This window comes from Bos indicus, chromosome 26, assembly GCF_029378745.1.
Source record: "Bos indicus isolate NIAB-ARS_2022 breed Sahiwal x Tharparkar chromosome 26, NIAB-ARS_B.indTharparkar_mat_pri_1.0, whole genome shotgun sequence".
NCBI lineage: Eukaryota > Metazoa > Chordata > Mammalia > Artiodactyla > Bovidae > Bos > Bos indicus.
This window is the reverse complement of record NC_091785.1, coordinates 40,054,468-40,071,946: the sequence shown is the minus strand read 5'-3', so window position 1 is coordinate 40,071,946 and position 17,479 is coordinate 40,054,468. Positions and strand designations below refer to the sequence as shown.

Sequence of the window (17,479 nt, the reverse complement as noted above, 5' to 3'; positions counted from 1 at the left end):
ATGAAATGAAAAGACGTTTGCTCCTTGGAAGAAAAGTTATGACCAATGTAGACAACATATTAAAAAGCAGAGACATTACTTTGCCAACAAAGGTCCATCTAGTCAAAGCTATGGTTTTTCCAGTGGTCCTGTATGGATGTGAGAGTTGGACTATAAAGAAAGCTGAGCGCCAAAGAATTGATGCTTTGACTCTTGACAGTCCCTTGGACTGCAAGGAGATCCAACCAGTCCATCCTAAAGGAAACCAGTTCTGAATATTCATTGGAAGGACTGATGCTGAAGCTGAAACTCCAATACTTTAGCCACCTGATGCGAAGAACTGACTCATTTGAAAAGACCTTGATGCTGGGAAAGATTGAAGGTGGGAGAAGAAGGGGATGACAGAGGAGGAGATGGTTGGATGGTATCACCAACTTGATGGACATGAGTTTGAGTAAACCCTGGGAGTTGGTGATGGACAGGGAAGGCTGGCATGTGCATCCATGTGGTTGCAAAGAGTCGGACACGACTGAGCGACTGAACTGAACAGAACAAAGATGTAGAGAACAGACTTGTGGTGGTTGGAAAGAGCTGGAGCCTGCTAACCACAGTGGCACCAACACAGGCAGGAGACTCTGTACCAGGCAGCTATGAGGGTGCCAAGGTCACCTGGGCTCCACCCCTCCTCTGCCTTCACCATCTACAGGTAAGGATCAGTTCAATTCAGTTCAGTCACTCAGTCATGTCTGACTCTTTGCAACCCTATGGACTGCAGCACACCAGGCCTCTCTGTCCATCACCAACTCCCAGAGGAGTTTACTCAAACTCATGTCCATCGAGTCAGTGATGCCAACAGGTAAGGACAGTGGTGTCTAAACAGAAAAGACATACAAACTGCCTCTAGGGGAAGAAAAACTCAATCCAAGTGAGTGTTACAGATGCATGGAAGAATTTTTGAAGACCCTGGGACATGAAGACAGCATTTATCGACAATCAGGGTAGTCTAGCGGTGGTGGTAGTTTAGTCGCTAAGTCATGTCCATCCAACTCTTGCGACCCCAGGAACTGTAGCCCATCAGGCTCCTCTGTCCACAGGATTTCTCAGGCAAGAGTACTAGAGTGGGTTGCCATTTCCTTCTCCAGGAGATCTTCCCAACCCAGGGACCAAACCCATATCTCTTGCATTGCAGATTTATTCTTTACTGACTGAGCCACCATCGAATCCAATCAGGGCTCTGTTTGTAATGTTGGGGACGAGATAAAGCATCGAGGACAGCCACATGGCAGTGAGTTTTGTGGTTATTGTTACCATATGAAAAGCTTTTACCAGTTAATTTCTCAGCAGCAATTGAGAAAAAAGGGCACATATGGGCTGGATGCATGGAAGAAACTAAATATACTTTTACAAAGTCATGGGGCTTATACATTCCTGTATTGGGCCGAAGGCCTCCAAGTGAAGTGAAGTCGCTCAGTCATGTCCAAATCTTTGCGACCCCATGGACTGTAGTCTATCAGGCTCATTTGTCCATGGGATTTTCCAGGCAATAGTCCTGGAGTGGATTGCCATTTCCTTCTCCAGGGGATCTTCCCAACCCAGGGCTCGAACCCGGGTCTCCCACACTGTAGACAGAGGCTTTACCCTCTGAGCCACCAGTTAATAGCATGAAGGCCTCCAAAGGCACCTCTTCTCTCCTTGGGGAGGTGGCCAGCTCCTCTGCAATGAACTTTCACTGCTAGCCTGTGCTATTGCAAATCCCATCCGTCATAAAGAGACTGAAGGAGGCTGAGTAACAACCAGTGGTTCCCAGGTTAACTTCAATTGGTTAGGACTACCATCCCAGCCCTACTCAGAGGCTTCCTTTGCCATCTCAAGCGACTGCCTCCCTAAATCATGTTATTCACTTCAAGAACTGAGAACTGTGCTTCAGCTTTAGCTACCATCCAATGAGGAAAACAATGGATGACTTAGTGGACGATGACTTCCAATCCCGTGGTCTAAGGTCAGGCTATGTCTCTGGTAGTTTGTACTTGGGCCCATGCTGGCTGACATTCTGGCTGACTGCACTCCGGTATCCCTGCTGCTGTGAACTTTCTAGCTGTGGGTGCAACTGTTCACCAACCTTCTAGGAAATGCATCTCCAGCAGGCCTCCCACTTCTCAGTCTGCGGCCATCAGGCAAGTGTGCCATGCTGTGGTCATTGATTTGGCCTTGTCCAGAAGCCTGGCTCAAGGGAGGCTCTTTGAAACACACCCTGGTTTTTAAGAAGGATCTAAGTGGCATGCCATAATTCTTAAATACACAGGAGGCCATGATCAGAGAAATCTTTTTTAACGTTTTACTTTTGTTTTAAAAAATTGTAAGACAGTGAGTTTCAGAAATTTATAGATCTGTTGTTTAGTCACTCAGTCGTGCCTGACTCTTTATGACCCCATGGACTGTAGCCTGCCAGGCTCCTCGGGGCATGAAATTCCCAGGCAAGAATACTGGAGTGGGTTGCCATTTCCCTCTCCGGGGGATCTTCCTAACTCAGGGATCAAACTCGTGTATCCTGTATTGCAGGCAGATTCTTTACCACTGAGTCATCTGGGAACCCCAGATAGATCTGTACATAGAATCAAATTAATACCATAGGTGTAGACAGGAGAACCACTGCAAGAGGAGTATGTTGACTGAATATACTGTACGAATCTCACAGCAAAACACATGCCATGAAGGACGGTATTAAGGATGCAATAATCAAACACTCATCTTTCAGTAGGGAACTCAACTGGCTGCATCTATAGTCTGCTGTCGTATGACATAAGAAACAAACACACTTGAATCAACACACGTTGACCAGATTCTGTTTTGTTTCACTCTTGCTTTCCCATTGCTGCCAAAGGGGACAGAGACCAGCATCTTCTGATCTTTCCCAGAGTCAGAGCTCAAGGGGGAATGGGCACTAAATCATCACATTTAATTTTCCCCATGCCTTAAAAAGTAGGCATTAGAGATCCCATTTTACAGATGAGTAAACTGAGGCAGAAATTCATGAAGCAATTTGCCCAAGATCACATCAATACAAAGTAATGGAGCCAGGCCAAACTCAGGTCTGTCTGAATCTGAAAACAATTCTTCTCTTTCTATCATAACTAATACTAAAGTGCTCTTAAGTATGAAATTATTTATGTAGAGAAATCTAATGATTACAAAAGCAAATTTATCATTTTTTACCCCATGATAGGTCTTAAAATGGCATTCTTTGGACAGTCAGCAATGCATAGTTATGAACATAAAAAAATAAATAAATGCTCTAATCGAACAAGTGGTTAGACCAGAAATCCAAAAGTCTTAAACTTATCTAAGTGCCCTGGCTCTCTTCCCCACAGGCACCAAGACGATGGGTGGGGATGCTTGGGGTTCTTCTGATGAGAAATGTTCTCACGCACTCCTCCTTCTGAATTGTCCCAGACACCTCTGCCTATGTAAGAGACACTACTTAATAATTATGCATTAGGTACTTGCCTTAGTTGTATATGCCAGGCTTGTAATTAAGTGTCTATTTGAGTAGTAATTTGTTTAATGTCCACTGCTGTCCATCAGGGCTGCCAAGAATGGTTGTTCAAAATACTCACTGCCCAAGGGCTCCCACCTGATGAAGGACACCTGCTTTCACTGACGATGCTCCATACCTGGGACTGCATCTGCCGGGAGCAAGAGACACCTTATCCTGATGGGCTTAAGGCACCATATGGCTCGCTGAGGTCATGCTCTGTAAAGGCTGCTAGGACAGGAATGGTGTCTGCCTCCTCTTGCACCACAGGCAGACCTAGCACATAGTAGGTCTCCACGAAACACAGGTTGAATAAATGGCTGAATCACTAAAGAAATGCACAAATGAACACTTTCTGAAATACAGGGCATTTGGAATTCTACCTAAGATGTGACAAAGGCCAGATCATGAAATATGTGGCAGCATCTCACTTGTTTTTCTTTTTCGCTTTGTTCGGTCGTGTGGAATCTTAGTTCTCTGACCAGGGATCGAACCAGCACCCCCTGTATCCCTGCATTGAAAGCACGGAGTCTTAACCACTGAACCTCCAGGGAAGTCCCTCTGGATTTTATAGGTAAATCCTAATAACAGGAGGAGACAACCCTCTGACCATAAGACACAGGCAGTTCTTCACTGGGCTCCCTGGCTCTACACAGTCAGCAAATGCCAGTTACTTTTCTTCTTTTCCAGAAGGGAGTAATTTTGAAAGAAAGTAAATGGACTCTTGTCTTATCTGTAAGCTGTGGTAAAGAATATCCAGGCCAGAAACCTGAACATTTGATCAAAAAGCCATATTAGTGAAGGACAAAAATATGAGACATATATATATATATATATATTTTTATTTTTTTTTTAAACAAAGTTACTAATCACCATGGGATCCGAAGTCTGTCAAGTTTCCCCTAGCCTCTAGCTAGTAAATGAACCATCAAGAAAACAATGTGTTTTTCCTCCCTTCCTCCCCTTTCTTCCTTGCTTTTGATGAAAAACTGTAGAGATTCTCATGGTCCAGAAAACTGAGGGAGATAATCCTATGAGAGAAAACCAACTGAAATTGAATCTACTTATTGGCAGAAATACGCACAAAGATGCTCCCAAATAAACTTTAACTTCTGAATATGTTTGCTTACAAAAACAAGCAAAGACTCAGGAAGGCCAAAGCTCTGGAGTAAAGCAGCTCACTGGTCTCTCCTCCCAGGATTCCCCAGTTCCCAGCCCCCAGACCCCACTCCAGGCTTCCAAGCAGAAAGGACCCTCACCCACAGTGTCATCTTGGTCTCTGCAGGCATTATCAGGATTAACCAGCTCTGCTGGAGGAGTCAGAGAGAGGATCCAGTCACAAAGCACCTACTGGGTGCTCAGCACAGTACAAGTGGCTTCACAGCCTTTATCCCTTTCAATACTCACCACATCTTTGGGAGGTTTTTTGTTTTTTTGTTTTTGTTTTTTCCTTTTTCACATTAAGCAAAGCCTTGATTTTCAAGGCAAAAGTACATTTTTTTTTCACTTTCTGTTCTTGGCATAAATTTTGATTATTTCCAATAGAACCAAGACCTCCTGAACCCCTTTCAGTGTCATCTAAAGCTTGAACTACCTCAATTTCTGGATGAAATATCCATTCAGAAATAAGTTGTGCAATTCAATCACCCTTTTTGACTTCAAACTTTTCTTTGCCAAAATTAAACAGAACAGCACCAACATCTCTATAATCTTCATCTATGACACTTCATCTATGACACTCCTACCTCTATGAAATGTTTTGCCAAGTCAGAATGTGGAGCTTCTCTCCCATAGCACTCAGAAGGAAGAGTATCTGAATGTTGGTTTTCACAAGGACTTTCTCCGTCAGTGGTATTGTGTAATCTTGGACTCTGTACAGGTCATAGCCCAAGGCACACACGGACCCCGTGGTTGGGGCAGTGGTGTGCTCCCAGAGCTGGGCAAAGCAGAGCCTCATGACTTCCTCCTCCACAACCAGACCCCACCTTCTGGGGGAGATGACTGAGCCTCTTGAGAGCTGGGCAAGAGGGGCAGAACATCAGCACAAGAGGGAGCAGAGGAAACAAGAGCCTTTGGGAGGTATTTTTAAACCCTCTTTCAAAACTGATGACAGAGGCTGAAAAAGTATTCCATCACTCAAAATGAGTTCTGAAACCTCATCTCAACTATATCCCTTCATCTCTTAAAAAGTGAAAGAGAAGACTGAAAAGTCAAGTGTTTGCCATGAAATGACATTGCTGATTAGAAGGAGAGCTGACCACATTATTCTAACAGCTCAGGTCCCTTTCTTACTCTAGACAAAGGAAGGCAGGGGAATTCTGAAAACTCAGTGTTGGTGGTGAATTTGGGGTCCTGAACACACTTTTGGAGTTGCAAAGAGTTGGACACAACTTAGTGACTAAACAACAACAACTCTTCAAAGGCTTGAAATGCTTTTTCTACTCTGTATCCCAATGCTAACTCTGCTGCTGGCATAAAAGGAAGGTGCTATTTAGCAGTAATTAGCAGACTCCAGAGGAGGATGGGTGGAAAGAAGCATTGGCTTGAATCACCCAACAACTGCACACACTTGGCTGTGGAATGATCTGCTTCATTTGCCTTCAGCAGACTTAACTTCCTAATTAAGTTGGCTCCAGCCAACATTCAAATGACTTTGCATTTTCCAAGTAGATGCCAAAAGAGGCCAGAGAGATGGCCCCCAAAGCCAGTGGGAGAAATGAGGAAGCAGGTCTGGAATGAAATACATGCTGTGGAGACCCTCATGGGAATAACTTATGTACATACATGAGTTCTAGCCAAAAGGGAAAAGAAACCACACTGGTTCTAAGGATATGCACACTAGATATGAATCTGAGAAAACACAAAGAAAGGACTTGGTGTGGTTCTAAAGCCAAAAGATAATGTTTCCATGGCAGGTGCCCAGCTGAGGCTGGGACTAGGACAGTTTCCAGAGAATGGGATTGTAGAACAGTATTATCTTATATTTATCTACCTATGTCCCTTCCTCCTTCCATCTATCTATATCCCAAAAGATGTCCACTGCAGAAGACATGTGGTTATCTGAATTTTTATTTTTAGAACATATCTAACATCTTGAATGATCCCTGGGCCCAAATTTGGAAGACTGAGTTAAAAGTCAATGATTTGAAACAGTGATAAAAGAAACACCCACACAAACTAGCTGCCTATCCAACAAGTATTCCTTTATAATTCAAGTCCATTCTACCATCATGGGCCAAGAACAAGATCTCTGATGAGTCTAGGGCCCTCACATCCACAAGAAGTCATTACATGCAATGGGAGAGAGAATGGAGAGTAGAGGACATTTCATAATGGTTAAAGAAAGGGTCAGATGACAAGAAAATACAGCAATCATAAATGTGTGAGTGCCAATAGAAAGCGCTCCAAAACACAGGAAGCAAAACCAGCAAAACAAAAAGGAGAAACAGGCAAAATCCATAATCATAGTTAACACTATGAAACTCTTGATTGATAAGTGAGACAGAGAAAAAGAATTAGAAATCTCTGAATGACAACATCTTAATCAACACACATGGAATGCCACACCCAACAAATTCAGAATATGTTTTTGGGTGTGAATGAAATATCCACCAAGATAAAGAATGTGCTAGGCAATAAAACAAATCTCCATAAATTTCAAAAGACTGAAATTTTCATGAGTATGTTTTCCAGTCACAATAAAACTAAGTTAACAATTCATTACATTAAAATAGCTGGGAAAGTCTCCAATATTTGGAAATTTAAAAATTCACTTCTGAATAATACATAGATCAAAGAAAAAACCACAGGGATGTTAGAAAATAATTTGAACATAATAACAATAAAAATACAATATAACAAATTTTGCGGGGTATAGCTAAAATAGAGACATTTATAGCTTTAAATGCTTACATTAGAAAGGAAAAAATCTTTAAACAATTATTATTTAAATTTCTAACTTAAGCTAGAAAAGTATGAGCAATTTAAAAACAAATTAAAAGCAAGGAAGCAATGAAAATAAGAACCAAAATCAACAAAGCAGAAAAGACATAAAAATAGAAAAAATAAAGACAAAGTAGGTTGTTTGAAAAGTTTAATAAAATCAATAAACTGCAAGTTAGTTAATCAAGGAAAAAAAGGATCAGAAACAAATTACTACATCAGAAATGGAAGCCAGACTAGCACCACCAATCTTAACAGACATGAAAAAGTCAATAAGGTAATATTATGAACACCTTTATGTTAACAAACTCAACAGTATAGATAAATGTACAAATTATTTTAAAATCACAATTTATCAAAAGTGACATAAGGGAGTTTCACTTCCACACTGGCATATGAGAAGCTCTGGGGACCCCACTTCCAAGCTAAACTGGAGAAAATTACTAAAAATATAAAATCAAGTCTCTGGAAGTGATCCTAAAAGCACATAGCAAATGAAGAAATAGTCATCTAAGAAGACACTAAAACTCAGTAGGGACAGTGAAAATCTCTGGCATCAGAACCTCGATCCATTCTTGCTCCTTCCCTCCCAGCCTAGTGTGAAGGAAGGTCCATCCCAGATGGATACAGCCTAGAACACAGGGCTCCCCCTTCCTCTCCTCACAGCTCCTCGTCGAGGGCAATGGTGTCCTGCTGGGAGGACAGGCTGTTGGTATTCATCACCCTGAAGGTCAGAAGCTACTGTGCTCCCCTCCTTCCAGTGGCCAAGTCCTAGGCATGAGCATCACTCAGAAGGAACCTGTCACTGTCCCTATCTTCAGCTCTGGAAACAAGGCTCGGGAAGACACATCTTAAAACAGAGAACTCTGGAGCTCTTCTCAAAGGAACTGACTTTATTTGAACATGGTAAAGTTCAAGCCTAAGGGTGCACTCAGAAACACTCGAGGTTGTGATGAAAAGCAATTAAGAGGAAAATGGGAGCTTCACTAGAGAAACGAACTAAATAACACATGTTAACTCTTCTTTTCAAATTCTGTTGATTGAGTGTAATCCCAATTATAATGCCAGAAGACTTTCTTATGAAAATTCATAAACTGATTCCACAGCATATATTTTGGAAAAGTAAAGAACCTATAATTGCCAAAGTAACCTTGAGAAAAAAAAACAACAAAGATGAAAGACTCCAGCTGCTGGACTTCAACAGACCTACCATAAAGCTACAGTAATCAATACAGTGCAGTTCTAGAAAAAGGGTAGGCAGACAGATTAATGACATTGTAGAGAGTACAGGAATAGAACCACACTGTATGGTCCATCAATTTCTGCAAAGGCACTAAAGCTACCTGATGGTGAAAGGAAAAATTGTTTCAATAAATGGTGCTAAAAATGGATATAAATGCAAAAAATTTTAACTTTTAAACACTGTCTCACACACTGAACAAAAATCAACTTGGTTTTAAATATAAAACCCAAACCATAAAGCTTTTGAAGAAAACATATGAAGACAAGTTTATAACTGGAAGGTGGGAAAGATTTCTTACATAAAACACAGAAAGCAATAACCACAAATGAAAAAAGTGACAAGTAAGATTTAATCAAAATTTAAAACTACTACTCATCAACAGATACTATTAAGAAAATGAATAGGCAAGCCACTGATGGGAGAACATATTCACAAAACATTTATTTGACACAAGGCTTCTAAATAGAATATGAAGAAACATCACCAGTTAATCACAAATAGACAAAAATAATTAATGGAAAAAGGATTTGAACAGACACTGCACCAAGGAAGATATGAGAACAGCCAGTAGGCAAATGAAAATGTCAGTGACATCATTAGTACTAGAGAACTACAATGAGACACTGTATAAACCCACCAAAATGACTAAGCAAACAAAAAAAACCAGTAACAGCAAATGTTGGTGAAGACCCAGTGTACCTGAAATTTTCATACGTTGCTAGAGAGAATGTAAACTAGCTCAAGCATTTTGTGAAAATATCTGGCAGTTTCTTCAAATGTTAAACATATCCTAATGTTTTTACATTAGCAATATCACTCACAGATATTTAGCCAAGATAAATGTCAGCACAGTTCATTAAAAGAACTGCACACAAATGTTCATAGCAGCTTAATTCACAATGGAAATAACCAGGAAGACAAAGAACCTGTGGAATATTCATTACAATGAAATACATTGCAGCAATAAAAAAGAATAAATTATGGATACTTATAACAATGTGGATGAACTTCAAGATATTATACGGAGCAAAAACTGCCAGACTCAAAAAGAATACACTGCATTATTCCATTTAGATGAAATTCTAAAGTAGGCAAAGCTAATCTAAAGGTTGAAAAAAAAAACAGTACAGTGGTTATTTCAAGAGAATGAAGATTGGAAATGAACATAAAGACCCTTCTGAGGTGATGGAAATACCTTACATTGTGATAGGAATATGGGTTACATAATGAGCCCACTTCTCAAGACCGAATGGCAATGACCTATGCATTTCAATGTACATTTTACCTTAAAATGCTAAAATAATTTTTTAAAGATATACTACCATGTGTAAAATAGCTAGCTAGTAGGAACCTGCTATGAAGCAAAAGGGGCTCAACTCGGTGTTCTGTGATGACTTAGATGGGAGGGGTGGGGCCGGGGGTGAGGGAGAGTCAAGAGGGAGGGGATATATGCATACATACAGCTGATTCACTTCGTTGGACAGCAGAGATGAATGCAGCGCTGTAAAGCAGTTATGCTCCAATAAAAAGAAACTGTCAGCATTCTCAGTGGTGGTAGGAAGTGGGCAGACAAAAACAGGAAGGAAGAAGGGCAGACTCTTGTACTTGAAGCATGTGGGGATTCATTAGCTCTGTTTTCTTTTATATGTCTGAATTTCTTCATAATAAAAAATTTAAAAAGAAAGAAATAAAAAGGCATTAGGCTTTAATTACAACCTTTAATCTGACCATGATCTTTTTTTTCATGGAAGTCAAATGGAGAGCCAAGTCTTTGAGGGAGAGTATTTTTAATTAATTAAACAGTAACCATTTCTAAAACTACTCTATTTATTCAGACCAAGAACCTGAAGAGTGGATGAATTTAACATGTGAAAGATAACTTTCTTCCGTATATTTGCCTAATTATCTTAGAATGGGGCTCTCAGCCTGGACATCATTGACATTTGGGGCTGGATCCTTCTGTGTCGTGAGGACTGTCCTCTGCACTGTAGGAAGTTTGGCAGCATCCCTGGCCTCGACGGAGGAGATGCCACATGTCACATGCCCTTGTGACAACCACAAATGTCTCTGGACTTTGCTAATATCCCCTAGGGGGCAAAATTGTCCAGTTGAGAACTACTGCCCAGGAATACTCATTCCCAACCAAGACCACGTAGCCTTCATTGTTCAGTTGCCCAGTCGTGTCCGACTCGTTGAGACCCCATGGACTGCAGCACGCTAGGCCTCCCCACTCCTCACCATTTCCCAGAGTTTGCCCAAGTTCACGTCCATTGCATCGGTGATGCCATCTAGCCATCTCATTCTCTGATGTCCTCTTCTCTTTCTGCCCTTAGTCTTTCCCAGCATCAGGGACTTTTTCAGTTAGTCAGCTGTTCGCATCATGTGACCAAAATACTCGAGTTTCAGCTTCAGCATTAGTCCTTCCAGTGAGTATTCAGGGTTGATTTCCCTTAACATTGACTGGTTTGATCTCCCTGCTGTCCATCAGACTCTCAGGAGTCTTCTCCAGCACCACAGTTGAAAGGAATAAATTCTTTGGCTCTCTGCCTTCTTTATGGTCCGGCTCACACAACTATATATGACCACTGGGAAGACCATAGCCTTAACTATAGGAACCTTTGTCAGCTGAGTAATGTCTCTGCTTTTCAACACACTGTCTAGGATTGTCATAGCTTTCCTGCCAAGAAGCAAACGTCTTCTGATTTCATGGCTGCAGTCACCATCTGGAGTGATTTTGGAGCCCAAGAAGAGGAAATCCGTCACTACTTCCACCTTTTCCCCTTCTATTTGTCATGCAGTAATGGGATCAGTAATGGGAAAGTTATGACCAACCTAGATAGCATATTCAAAAGCCGAGACATTACTTTGCCAACAAAGGTTCGTCTAGTCAAGGCTATGGTTTTTCCTGTGGTCATGTATGGATGTGAGAGTTGGACTGTGAAGAAAGCTGAGCGCCGAAGAATTGATGCTTTTGAACTGTGGTGTTGGAGAAGAGTCTTGAGAGTCCCTTGGCCTGCAAGGAGATCCAACCAGTCCATTCTGAAGGAGATCAGCCCTGGGATTTCTTTGGAAGGAATGATGCTAAAGCTGAAACTCCAGTACTTTGGCCACCTCATGCGAAGAGTTGACTCACTGGAGAAGACTCTGATGCTGGGAGGGATTGGGGGCAGGAGGAGAAGGGGACGACAGAGGATGAGATGGCTGGATGGCATCACTGACTCGATGGACGTGAGTCTGGGTGAATTCCGGGAGCTGATGATAGACAGGGAGGCCTGGCGTGCTGTGATTCATGGGGTCGCAAAGAGTCGAACACGACTGAGCAACTGAACTGAACTGAATGGGATCAGATGTCATGATCCTGGTTTTTTCAATATTTAGTTTTAAGCTGGCTCTTTCACTGTCTTCCTTCACCCTCATCAAGAAGCTCTTTAGTTCCTCTTCACTTTCTGCCATTAGAGTGGTATCCCCCCAAGGGGACAAAAATTGATTCTTGGGGAGATGAGAAAATTCTAGATATTACAATTTTTTGTGGCCCTCCAAACAGCCATAATATTAATACAATATATCAGTGGAATTAATATTTCATGGTAGAGAAGAGAAGTTGAGGGTTAGGGTTAGTTGAAGGGGAAGCCTACAAAAATGAGGATGGGTGATAATGAAAAAAAAAAAAAAGATTGAAAAACATCACCCCATAAAGAGGTCTGATTCTTTTTAAAGCCAACTATTTCCTCCAAGGATTTGGTATCCCCAAAGCAAGACTTTCCAGTATTCAGGGGGGTCTTCATTTCAATGATGAAAAAGTTGCAAAATAAGCACAGTTGCTTCCCAGAACCTCTGGAACTGTCTTGGAAGTTTCAGATGAAAGATAATGCAAATTTAGGTGAAAAAACCTAGGAGAGGCTCTTGCCAAGTGTGATGATGTCCCATGACAGGACAATGAATTTGGAAGCTCTCATTTGTCACTTAGAAGGTAAACCACACAAATCAAACTGACCTCAGATAAGTGACCACCAGTTTGTCCTGGTTGAACATGACCCAATCAGCCCATGTCATTTCATACCATTTTTATTTTTAATTTTTTCTATTGTTTTTATTTTATTTTTTAACTTTACAATATTGTATTGGTTTTGCCCTATACCATTTTTAAAAGAAGAAGATGGTCTTTTTCAAGCTTCCCATCTAGCAGCAAAATCCCTGGACAGCAATTTCATTTCACTAAATGATCCAAAACAAACGAATCTTGCATTTTCTTCTGCTCTTCTATTTCCTGTATCTTTATGCAAAAGTCTGTCTAACCACTCCAAAAACCAGCTGGTTTATAACATTAAATATTCATGCTTGATGGAGTTAAACCTGGCTGCTTAGCATAGATGATATCTTATGATAATTTTTCCATCCATATTTACAAACCCTTTAGATTTGTTCCACAAAAGCAAACTCCCAGACACTCAGCCTACAAAGACCCTTTGTAGGACTCTTGTCCTACAAGAGTAGGACACTCTCCAGGACTCTTGTCATCAAAATAACACTGAGGTTATATGAGAATCTTCTAACATACGGTACCCCCGCACTAAGGCATCAGAACATTACCAAGGTATTCCTGAATTTAAAATGATAAGGGAAGGAAGGAATAAGAGAGTGATGACTAATTTTGTGTATCAGCTTGGCTAGGCCATAGTGCCCAGATGTTTGGTCAAACATCAGTCTGGAAGTTGCTTCAAAGACATATTTTAGATGTGACAAGTGTTTACTATCAGTTGACTTTAAATTAAGGAGCTCACCCTACATAATATGAGTGTACCTCATTCAATTAGTTCAAGGCCTTAGGAGCAAAGACTGAGGTTTCCCAAGCAAGAAATTCTACCTCAAGACTGCAACACAGGGATTTCCCTGCTGGTCCAGTGGTTAAGAATCAGCCTTCCGATGCAGGAGATGCAGGTTTGATCCCTGGTTGGAGAACTAAGATCTCACATACTGCAGGACAGCCACTGAGCCTGCGTGCTCTGGAGTCCACGCACCACAACTAGAGAGCCTGCATGCCGCAACTAAGACCCAATGTGAAAGTGGAAGTGAAGTCGCTCAGTCACATCCGACTGTTTGCGATCCCATGGACTGTAGCCCACCAGGCTCCTCTGTCCATGGGATTCTCCAGGCAAGAATACTGGAGTGGGTTGCCATTTCCTTCTCCAGGGGAATCTTCCTGACCCAGGGATCGAACCCAGGTCTCCCGCATTGCGGGCAGACGCTTTGACCTCTGAGCCACCAGGGAAGTCCCAACTAAGACCCAACACAGTCACAATAAATAAACAATTAAAAAGGAGACTGCAACCTTGAAATCCTAACCAAATTTCCAACCTGCCAGTGCTCATGATCTCACAAGCCAATTCCTTAAAATAACTGTTCGTCTCCCTCTGTACATACACACATCCTATTGGTTGTTTCTCCTGAGAACCCTGACTATGCAAAGAGGGAGATGAATTCTATCTTCAATAAAACGAAAAGCACCTCAACACCACCCCACGATATACGAGGGTGGGAAGAAGCTGGCAGAGCAGATGCTGACTCAGAGAGGAAAGGCACATCTCCACGTGGTCCTGTGGATGGTGATGCCCGTGAGAAGCCCTAATTCACCAGGAGGGGCCCTGCAAGTGTTTGAACTGGAGGCAGAGGTACCGCAGAGGGCAGGGGTCAGATGCGGGCTGGACAGGAAAGTAGGTGGGAAGTCCCCAGAGAGCAGCTGAACTTTCCAGGTCCCCACCTCATCCTCGAACCAGTAAACTGTCACCTCCTCAACTCTTGAAGAAGGTAGAAGGTTTAACCATCCAAGGCTCTGGGCTTGGAAAAAGCAGTCAAATGCAGAAAAAGGCTAAACAATCAGGCTGAAAACAGGGGGGCTTAGGGAAAGTCTGCAAGGTAACCTGTGAGAAAGCAAGCCCCTGGGCTTGGCTTGCAGAATGCCAGGTTCATATACACCCGGCCAGAGACTGGGGAGGGCAGGGGAGGGGAGTTCCCGCCAGTGAAAAGAATAGCCTCTAAGTAAAGGCCAGATGCTAGCGCTCAGGGCCAACCAGTGAAGCCCCAGCTCGCTTCCCACCCACTCTTCAGTGAAGCCCACTTAACGGACTCTGTCCAGTTAGCTTCAGCACTCCCACCTTAGATAAGAACATCCAGCGGAAGACTGCCAGATATGTAATAAAGAACATCCAGCGGAAGACTGCCAGATATGTAAGGAAAGCTAGATACCAAAAACATGCAGATCAAGAGAAGGTGAGGAGCAGATGACGTCTGCAGTCAAAGAGAAAAGAGAGTATACCCGTGAGAAAAAGAACCTGATGTTATTTTTTTGTTAAATCAGAGTTCAGGAAAGAGCTCTTGGAAATTAAAAATACAAAATTCATAATAAAATTCAATAGAAGGGTTGGTAAATAAAATTTTTAAACTCTCCTAGAGAGATGAACAAAAACACAAAGAGAAAGATAGTAGGAAATAAAATTAAAAGATAAAATCAACCCAGGAGATTCAACACCTGCCTAACACAGGATCCAGAGAAAAGAAACTGAATACAGAGGAAGTGACACAAAGTTCCAGAGTAGAAGGACCTACTGAGAGACCAGAACAATAAATATAAAGAAAAAAAAATCCCAGGAAGGCACATCATTGTGAAACTTCAGACGACCAGAGATAAAGGTTCCTAAGAAGTTCCAGAGAGAGAAAGAGAAAAGCAAGACGAAAGAGGGGAATGTCATAGGGTCTCTCTGAATCACACAGTAAACTAGAATCCTGCACAGAACTGATTTTCAACCTAGAATTCTACATTCAGCTGGAGGGTAGCATAAAGATACTTCAAACATAAAAGACCCCGAACACCTGCTCATGTGTGCTCTCCTGGGAAATGACAGAAGAAAGGGCTTTACCTCCAGAGGCTGTCCCTGTCCCTGCACTGGAATTCCCAGCTCCCCAAACCCAGAGCACTGTGGAAAGTGCCTGGCATTGGCCTTGACCCCAGACAGGACAGGGCCATTTCAGAGCACCTGTGCCCTCCTCAAGAGCAAGACTGTGCCTGCAAAACACTGAGTGCCCGAGAAGAGTTAAATCACCACCAGTCAGGTCTTGAAATTCTGTCTGTCATGTAAAGAATGCATCCCACAAGCACTGATTATCCTTCACGACTTAGTGACTGAACACCACCACCACCCTGTAAATGCCTCCTTTTTATTCCATAGTGGAGTTCTTTAAAAATGAAATACCTGTGTGCACAATTCAAGTGCACTGGTCTTGCTTTACTAACACCTTTTTCTTAGACCTTAGTTTCTGAGACCAGCATTAGGTATACAGCAAATTTTAAAAGGTACAGAGACTTCCTATAGATGCTAAGTTCCCCCTACCCCAACCCTGACCTTCACAGCATCCCTCATTATCAACATCCTCCAACAGCTGTCACAATTGACGAACCTACACTTACACATCAGAATCACCCAAAGTCCACAGTTTGATTAGGGTTCACTCTTGATGCTGTATAGTCTATGGGTTTCGACAAGTGCATAATACAGTGACAAGCATCCACCAGTATAGTGTCATATAAAGCCGTTTCACTGTCCTAAAACTCCTCTGTGCTTGGCCTATTCTTCCGTCCCCCACCAGGAACCCTGAAGTAATGCTTTTTAATACTATTTGTTTGGAATATGGGCAATATGCTTGTAGTTTTGTGGGCCAGGTCTCTTCTGCAACTACCAACTCTGCCATTATAAAGTAAAAGCCTCCACACACAATATGTAAGTGATGGGCACCTCTGTGTTCCAATAAAACTTTATTTACAAAAACAGGCAGTGCACATGCTGTCATTTGCCAAGCCCGGAATACAGTATCACCTTATTCATTCCCTCCATTTTATAGAAGAAAGTTTCTTAATACCTTGACTTGGTAATAATAGGGTGTTTTTTTTTTTTCCAATTTTTCTCTCTGAAATCTATCCTCGTTCTGCAAGTTGAAACAACACCCAATCAAAAGCTGAGATAATGTGATGAAAGACAGTTCATCGCCTTTCTCCACTTTAAACCCCAAGCTTCTCAAAACTCTGAAGGAAATCACTCGCTCTTTGAAGCTGTGCCTCACACAGCCAGTCCTCTGACATGGCTGCCACGGTCACGCTGTGTGCTGAAAGGTTGTCACATGAGCCCTTCAGGGCAGTGCTGTTTCACTGCTTGTAGTAAACCAAGAAAAAGATCTTTGGTTTCCAAAAGACATTAGTGTTTGTTCTTCTGTTCAAATAAAACCAACTGTTCTGCAGGATGACATGTGGGCGTCGACTACCTTCCAGTCACCAATTATCTGTGAACAGAGCAGAAGCAAACCCATGTTTACCCAGAATGGGGGATTCGTCTCCAGAGATCCGTTGGTCCAGAACCCCTGGGTCCACTCACTCAAGTGTAATCCACAAAAATGGATAAATAAGAAGGGAGAAAGAGCCTGTGTCTCAAAACGGGAGTCCACTGAGGTCACCCTTCTGAGGTCCACCACCTCCTCTGGGGAGCAATGAGTCACACCAGGTGTCCTATCAGCTACAGTAAGAAAGCCGGAAAGCGGCACTGATGGTTTTCTAAGTGGATACGGCAGCTGCCTGCAAGGCAACCACTGATCTGTCATAAAAAAGAGCAGAGGAAAATACTCACCGAAAGCCTAGAGGCTGGGAAGGATCCTGTCAGCCAAACAGTAAAAATCTGTAACATTTTAAGCACATCTTAAGCTGCTGCTGCTAAGTCGCTTCAGTCGTGTCCAACTCTGTG

General features: G+C 42.2%; 1 protein-coding gene and 1 pseudogene across 1 annotated transcript in view; both read right to left on the bottom strand.

The window, feature by feature from the left end:
* PLPP4 (phospholipid phosphatase 4) overlaps positions 1-17,479 on the bottom strand; it is a 145,580-nt gene that overhangs the window by 46,575 nt on the left and 81,526 nt on the right. The gene's annotated exons all lie outside the window — the stretch shown is intronic.
* LOC109578948 (deoxyuridine 5'-triphosphate nucleotidohydrolase pseudogene) lies at positions 4,736-6,054 on the bottom strand (annotated as a pseudogene).